Here is an 8380-nt window from a genome sequence, read left to right on the forward strand (position 1 = left end):
ACCTCCCCCCTCCCCTCCTGGCCAGCTTCCAGTTGCTTCCCCGAGCCCAGCCCGGAGTGTTAACCCTTTCCCCCCTGGCCAGCTTCCAGTCCCCTCCCCGAGCAGGACGTGCTGTGGTATGGAATACCTCCCCGACTAGCCCAGACCAGCCGCCCTATCTCTCCCTCCTCCCTGGCAGAGCATGAGCTACTGCTGAACCCATGACAGGTAGGAAGCTAGCCTGGGTACAAAATGGAAAGCAGTGTCTAACAGAGGTCTCAGGGACATGGTAAAGAGATGTGGAGCAGCAAGAAAAGTCACTGCAGCCTTTCTCCTCACTTTTCCTTACATTTAGGGTTTGCAAGTTCCCAGTGAGGGAACCTTTGGTGTCACCTGCAGGTGCTGCTCTCTGGTTTCCCAGAGGCGCCACTCAGCATCAAAGACTGTTCCTCTGGGAACTGCAGGTCTTACTGGACCACCCTCACTCACACAACTCAGGCTAACTTTCTAGATCTGATTTCTTCACATGTTCACATATAGTCCAGACCACATGGGTTATGTCCAGGTCTGGCAAAAGGTCCACTGTACATAGGGATGCAAGATGCCCAAGGAAGAGGCAGCAGGAAAAGCTGAGAGGTGTCTGGCTTGCTTTAGGACTGTGTCAGGCTACAGCAGCCTAGAGAAGGCTGCAGGGGCTCCGGTGCACCTAGAAGTGTTTGGAAACACAGGAAAATACTCTAGTATATAAGAACTTGCGTATTAGATGATTATGCTGTAAACATGTCTTGGGTGCAGGGAGTCAGTGGAAACAGCAACCGAGCTTCATCTTCCAGTGCACTGGTACCCATAAACTCACCTTCTATCAGACTGAGGCAGTGGGACTGGCTCTTGTTCACATGGAGACATCTAAGGCATAACTGGCTGACAACTCAAGCTCCATTACCTGAGCTGCTTTTAGCCTTTCTCCTGCTGACCCACTGTCCTCACTGGCTGGTTGCTGCTTCACATCAGGAAACAGGATCTTCCCTTTGACACAGGTCACAGTACAGCACCTCTGGTACTGCCAGGTAGGCATTAAAAAAGGAGGAATGACTAAGCATCAGCCTCCTGGGGATGACACAGGCAAAAAGACCCCCAGAAGCTCAGCCCTTGGAGACACCTTTGAATTAGGAGGGCATTGCAACTGCATACTATTAATTTCATACTGATCCCATTTCCACAATTGGAAGACAGTTCTGTGGCCCTTAATATGGATTTTTATGATAATCCTTATAAAGACTATAACAGCTGTGTAAACACTTTAGGTAGATGAGGACAAAGGAAGGATCTGGGAAAGATACCTTGCAGAAAGATGCTGCATATTCTTTGGCATTTATTTAATTTCCTACCTGGAATGTACTTAAGGACTAACATGAAATAAACATAATTATGGGAAGGAACAGTTGACTGTAAAACTATTTAAAATTAAGATACTGCATTTCATGCCTTCTGTGAGATGTGAGCAACATTGTGGAGGCTTCCCATATCCTCAGAACGTCCATTTAGACTGAGAGCTGACTCCCTGTGGTTTTATGGGCTCTAAAACCTCATCTCCAAAACTAGTAAATTACCAATTAAAAGCAGTAATGGCAATTGCAGCAAAGAAGCCATGACTGGTAGTAATAAGATCTTTCTTGTTTAAAGAAGAAAATGAAGAGTGTGTTTGCTTTCCAGAAATGGTGATCCTCATAACACGTTAAGAATAGTTTACCTCAAGCTCTATGTGGAGCAGATGGAAAGAAAAATAATGCTTAAGATTGGGAATGAGTCCCCTGTGAGGTTGGTCTGCTGGCAAGATCTAGTTCATTATCCATGGAAATGTAAATGTTATGTCATCACTACAGGGGAAAAATGGAGTGATCTTCTCTTTTAAAAGACAAAGCCTTGCATTTTCTCTAATTTAGCTGCTGTAAAATTAGCTGCCGTCTTTACTCCCTTTGATAAAGTTTGCTCCAAAATCTAAGCTTTTATCTAAAACAACAGATTATGATTCTGCACCTCTGCTGTGAAGAAAGTCTTCAAAATGTCACCTTAGTCCAAACCAATAAAATATCATTCTCATTGAGCAGCAAATATGATTTGAAAAAAATAAATCTGATTTTCAGTTTCATTAATGTTTTTTTCACACTGCTGTAGTGTTGTAAAGGTTCCTCAAAGAGCAAGGACGTGGTCTGTGCAGATTTCCTGTTTTGAGCTCAGCTAACTCTTTTCTGCTGGCTTTCCCTCAATCACTTGTATCTGATGCAGAACTAAAGCAGGGTGCATGGCCAAGCCTGCTTACAGGGGGTCAACAAGCCTTTCATCTGCAAATAGGTACCACAAGACACATCATTGTTAAGGCTTCTTGTGCACAAAACATGAATTAAAATATGATTTGGCATTTCTTGTCTCCTGATCCAGTTCTTTGCCTCTACACTATTTAGCACAGTCTGTGCTTCGTCAGCTTCAGAAAACAATAAATGATGACATTGGTTCATCTGCTCTTGTAACTTATCCTACCAGTGGCTGACAGTTAACTGTAAGTTAATGACCAATTTTGAAATGCAATAATTACTTCTCCTGTGCTCTTATTTTTATTCAGAAAATCTGTGTTACTGAATTTGTACATAATTTTCACAGGCAATTTGATGTAAATTCATGACTTTGAAGTAAAAAGTAATAAATGAAATGTATTGCTATATTAAAAGTCAGCTCAGGATTTCCTGATGTTGTAAGCATTAAAGTTCCTTCCTCATAAGTTTTGATTAATTACATGTGATGTTGTTTAGGCAATTAATTTTTATTTCTCCAAGAAGGCCATGTTCATAAAAGGATGTTTATTATGTCCCCAGCCTGGTGTCATGCAGAACTGGAGGAAGACAGTATGAATGATAATTGCAGCATTACACTTACAGGAAAACACTATAAATAGAGCAGCTAAACTCAGGGACACACCTGCCACTCTGCTTTCAGAATTAAATCCTCGTACAAGGTGCTGAGCACCATGAAGGAGGAAGCTCATAGAAGTCACTAGTCATTAAGATGATCCATGCCTATGTTGCAGAGTGAGGTAGAGGTGAGAGTAATGCCAGAGTTGCTGCAAAACCCCTGAAATGTGTTATTTTGAAGCATACTGAAACACTGTGTGCTTAACTTCATGACACAGCTCACAGTGCTTCCTCCTCCATGCTGAAAATAGAAGACCAGAAAATGGCTAGTGAACCAATCCACCATCTCAGTGCAATGTAAGAGGTGAATTTCTCCATAGTGCTTCCAAAAGCACCAGCTCCTCACAAGAGTGAGGTCCCTTGGTAGCCGCAAGAGCAGAAATTCCTTCAAAACCAGTATTTAAACCCACTATGTAGATCTTAGAAAAACCCCTATCTATGTAACTTCAAAGTTCAAAATTTTCTTGCCTAACAGTTTTTCAACTGGTACAGTGCACTCATGCTCTTCAACAGGATTTGTGAGCCTGTCCTTTAACTTAATGAAGCAACAATATCATATACATCCCAGGAACTGGGAGTTAAATACAAATATTGGGTGGTGTGAGGAAAGGGAGGCTGAAATGTGAAAAACTGATGAAAGTGAAACATACGTTGCCTGCACCTCAGCTTCATCTCCTTTTGTGTGTGCGTATGTGCGTGACATGATGATGTTAAGGACAAAGGATTTCAGAAATAAGACAAGAATGGAAAATTTCAGTCACTGAATCCAACACCCTGATCTCAGATATTTATATCACCTTAACTATAAACTTGTGAAACTCCCATCTAGGTTTCTCAGCACACTGCTTTAAGTAACATTTTTTCTGATTACTACAGTCTACCTGGTTTCAAGCCAAATGTACTGTGCCGGTTTATATACTTTTGGTTTTATATAACCATTGTTCTTCAGTGTTTGAGCCTTTTCCATCTCATTTATCTGTTCACTGTACATAAAAAAGGAGCAACCATATCCCTTCATGTCTTCCCATTACAAGCTGAAGAGAATAAAAGCTTACCTTCATACTTTAACAGGAAGAACAGTACAATTAACAGGAAAAGAGACATACTGGCAAAATCCCAGTTCTGCTGGGAATAATAGCAAAACTATTATTTATTTTACTAAGATCAGAATATTATATCCATCACAACCAGACAGGTGGTCCATAAAACACTTATAGATCCAATAAGATCCAAAGACAGACAAACTAGAGACTGTTTAATACAGAGTAATATATTAATCTTATTAGAAGGTTGTGTTTAGTAATTTCTAGGTGTATGAAAGGGGAAGTGTAACCAGTACTTCTCCACTAAGTCAGAGGCTAAATCTTTATGAACCATAGGAGACAAGGGAGCTGCAAATGCTTTCTGCTGTGAATGCTTTCTGCTTCGCAGGATGGAAGCAGAATTGCAGCCTTTCATTCTCAAAAGAAAATGAGGGATGGGTAAGGGTGGCACTGTAGGGAGACTTTTGGCTGCCACACATGTGTGGGGCACACAACCACCACATTTAGTCTTAGGTTCTGCACAGACTTGAGTTATAGGCAATGTAAATGCATCAAGTTCATTACTGTGCAATTATTTCACTCATTTACAAATATCTGTTGTATTTTCTGTTAGTCGACTTGGGCTACTTTTATTAAAAAAAAAAATTCACAATACTTTAAGCTTTTTGTTTTGGAAAAAAAGAACACCTGGAAAGCAAGTCTTGCTTCTCCCATAAAGAGAGGGTGATGTGTTCCGAATAGTTGATAAATTACACCATGTAAATATTCCATAAATAAAAATGACAGGTCTCCAAATCTAGTCTTTTTTTCTTATAGTTACTCTGGCCTTTATTGCAGTAATGGAGACTGTCACTGAGAATGGTAAATTCACTCAGGAGCTAAAGACTGTCTGAGAGTTTTACAGTATTGCTTGGAAGGATGTTTTCTTGTGGCAATCACTAGTATATCAAGCCAACAGCTATTACACCTTCCATTGTTTGACAGGGTCCCATGAAACCTACCTGGAAGTTTACAGAGTTCTCATTTCCTTAGATGGAAGAAACTGCATTTAGAAGAAACTCACAAGGGACTTAGAAACTCAAGGAAATAGCACAGGCTAGGCAGTTAAAAAATAAAGCAAGAAGAGGTGGACATAAATAAAAAGCTGCTGGCAGAGCTGGATGCTAGAGTGCTTCATTATTGTTTCCCAGGGAGAAACAATTCTGTGTGGCAGGTCAGAGTTGAAGGAGGAAGAGAAGGGAGGTTGGTCTGACCGTTATCCCATGAGTACGCACGTGTCATCTTGATTTAAAATTAACATCAGTTGAGGAGATTAACTTGTAAGTTACACAGTGCTTTATACTAATCAAAATATGTGAAGAAAATTAACACAAAGTCTTTAGTTCTCCTCAAGGGAGACACTTTTTAGTGTTGTTTCCAGTTGATGTAGCTTTTAAATGAGTAAGGTTATAATTGGTAATTAAGCTGGCTGCATTTTGGGCATACAAATGAAGATGAAAAGTGGAACTCCAGCTTCTGAGGGGAAAATGAGAGTAAGCATATGGGAAGCAAATGAAGCTAATATGACACAATTCACAGCTTCATTAACATCAGCATGCAAGTCAGGCAGTCTCCCCTTGACGTTAACTCTACACTCGCTAAGCTTGATCATGAAATGACAAGTTCTGTAATAAGCCTGAAGAAAACAAAGAGGTAAAGCATAGTTACTAGGTAGAAAATACCTAAAGGGAAAATACCCACCAGCCTCACTCATACTCTGAATACAAAGATGAGACAGAGTCACACTATTGAGATATGGAAGATCTGGAACATTCCAAAGTTGACATGACACATAAATCCAGGGTTGTGATTGCTACAGTTACAAAGCAGCCTTGGATATCACTATTTCTTCCATTTTGTACAATAAAACATTTTCACTTTTATCTTCGGCCAAATTTTCTATATTAACACACCAGTAGAGAACCCAGGTGATTTGCAGCAAGAAAGTTTCCATACATCCAAGTTAGAGAGCATGTGAAAAACTGAGGATAACAGCTCAATAAACTGCTGCCCTTTGGGCCAAAACCCACTGAATAGGAATCTTTCCACTGAATTCATGAGGGTTTATGTGAGTGGGCTGAATGGGTATCTGGCAGCACCAATTTTCAGATACTCACAATATAAGTCTCTTCCCAACAGCAGACTTTGATTTTCACTTCCTTCTAGCTGTATCTTACCAGTCTTTCCAACTATGTTCTAATAATTTTGGTTCCTCCTACCTCTATTCAGTCAGGTGGTCCACTCCAGATTTAGGCATTAATGTCTTTTGGATGTTTTTCCCAGTGTGAGCAGTCAGGAACAGCTGCATTCTGGATCCCACTATGGGCAAAATTTACAGCAATTTAGAAGAAAAACAAAGTACCTCAGCCTCTTCTACATCCAACAATAATTTGATTCTCCTTATGAAATAGATTGCTAAATTCTAAAGATCCAGAAAATCTGCAGGTCAACAATCTTTTTCTGCTGGGTTTTTTATAGCTTGTACACAAATGTGCCCTAGATAAATGTATCAGGAAGGACAATGAATGAGTGAACTAGATTTTTAAAAAAGCTCTAACCAGAAATATTAAAACCTGAAAGAGCATCTGGCCAGAGGTCTGAATCCTGCATGGCTTGTGAATATAAACTGCATCTAAGTAAGTCTGCACAGAAAAGTAAGAGAAGTTTCATTCAGATTTTTCTCACACTCCTCAAGATTTCATCAAACTTTTGTTATCTTTCCCTTCAAAAAAAACAAAAAATCATCAGTGCAAAAGCAAGTGGGCAGGTAGCGTAAGGGAGACAGAGAAAAAAACAATTAAAATGTCTTCTCTCCAGACACGTTTGTGTTTGGTTTTTGCAGCCAGTGTCCTTGACTGGCGCAAAATTGACTTTCAATTACTTGATGTTTCATCACTGTGATGTAAGAGGTAGCCTTGAGGGTTGCAGATAAAGTTAACAAGTTAATAACTATACTGCCAAAAGATACATCTGGTCATTTTATGTTTCAAATTAGATGTTGATCTGGGAGGTTACACACCATTTTACTGAAAAAGAGCCAGAGCTTCATGCTAGTTACTGTACAGCCTGCTCAAGTAGGTCAGCACTACTGTGCTATTGCAGTGGTGTGTCTACCATTTTGGTTGCTGTAGTCCATATTTTTGCTGAAATATATTTTATACGTGACTTTGTTTAACAACAAATGCTCCTATTCTCCGTGATAAGTTTTTCCATTTGATTCATCTATAGTGATACGGTTCTGTTTTAGGAAACTGATCTTTGATGACTTCTGATACATAAATATAACAATTTTACATATATATTAACATTACTTGCTTTACACATTACAAAATAAACTACATTAAATAATTCTCTTTACATAAATATATTTCTATTTCCCCCATATCAATATATAGCTATCAGACTAATATCAAACTAATACCAATAATCAATAGAATTAGATCATGTAAACATAATTCTTCATTATCCTGGACTCTATGCAAGTATTGATATCAAAAGATGTAAACATTGCCAAATTAAAATGGTATATTGGGCACTCACTCATTGTGCTGACAGGGCCTTTGGCACAGGGTAATGAAAAACACCTCTCCAGTACTGTTAATACTCATTTTTGTAGATTGTCTACTATTTATTAGGTTTTTGTTAATGTTTATAAGGCAGCAAGTAGACAAGCAAGATTTGAACACTCTTAAAGTCGTGGGGATTTTTTAGTTTAAGTCATTTGCTTGGGTTCCATGCACAAGTAAGTGAAATTATCGTAATTTTTGATACACTGAATCCACCCAACTTATATCCAGAAGCTAAAAGTAGGCATTTTAGGTCAGAACCAAACTGCATGTTGTTAACAGTGATAATCATTAATCATTGTCCTGTTTATTAAGTGATACCTACCTAATAACGGGGAAATGGCCATCTTAGTAAAAATTTAAGGTCTTTCTAAAGCCCACAGCTGCAGCAACAACACAATACATACGCCTAAGAACCATTTCCCAGCCTGGCTTATGCATGTCAGACTAGACTACTGCAAACACCTTTCTTGGCACTGAAGATGCTACAGAGAACTGAACTGTCACAAACAATGTGAATGACCTATAGCTGATATTTTGCCAATGATGTATTGCTCTCCATATTCTAGTCTGTGCTTTAATGCATTATCTTCCAAAATCACTTGGTATACAAATATATTAAGCTTGTTAAATGGTTAAGCAGACATATGAAATTAGCCTTGTTTTTCAAATTCTCTCTTCTAAACAAAGTGAGACTTACGTCATCTGGTAATCTATGAGTCATAGTGGCTTTAGTAGCCCTAAGTATAGTATTTAATATAATATTGGAAGTATGGTATGGTAACCA

This window comes from Melopsittacus undulatus, chromosome 2 (assembly GCF_012275295.1).
Source record: "Melopsittacus undulatus isolate bMelUnd1 chromosome 2, bMelUnd1.mat.Z, whole genome shotgun sequence".
In the NCBI taxonomy this organism is placed as follows: domain Eukaryota; kingdom Metazoa; phylum Chordata; class Aves; order Psittaciformes; family Psittaculidae; genus Melopsittacus; species Melopsittacus undulatus.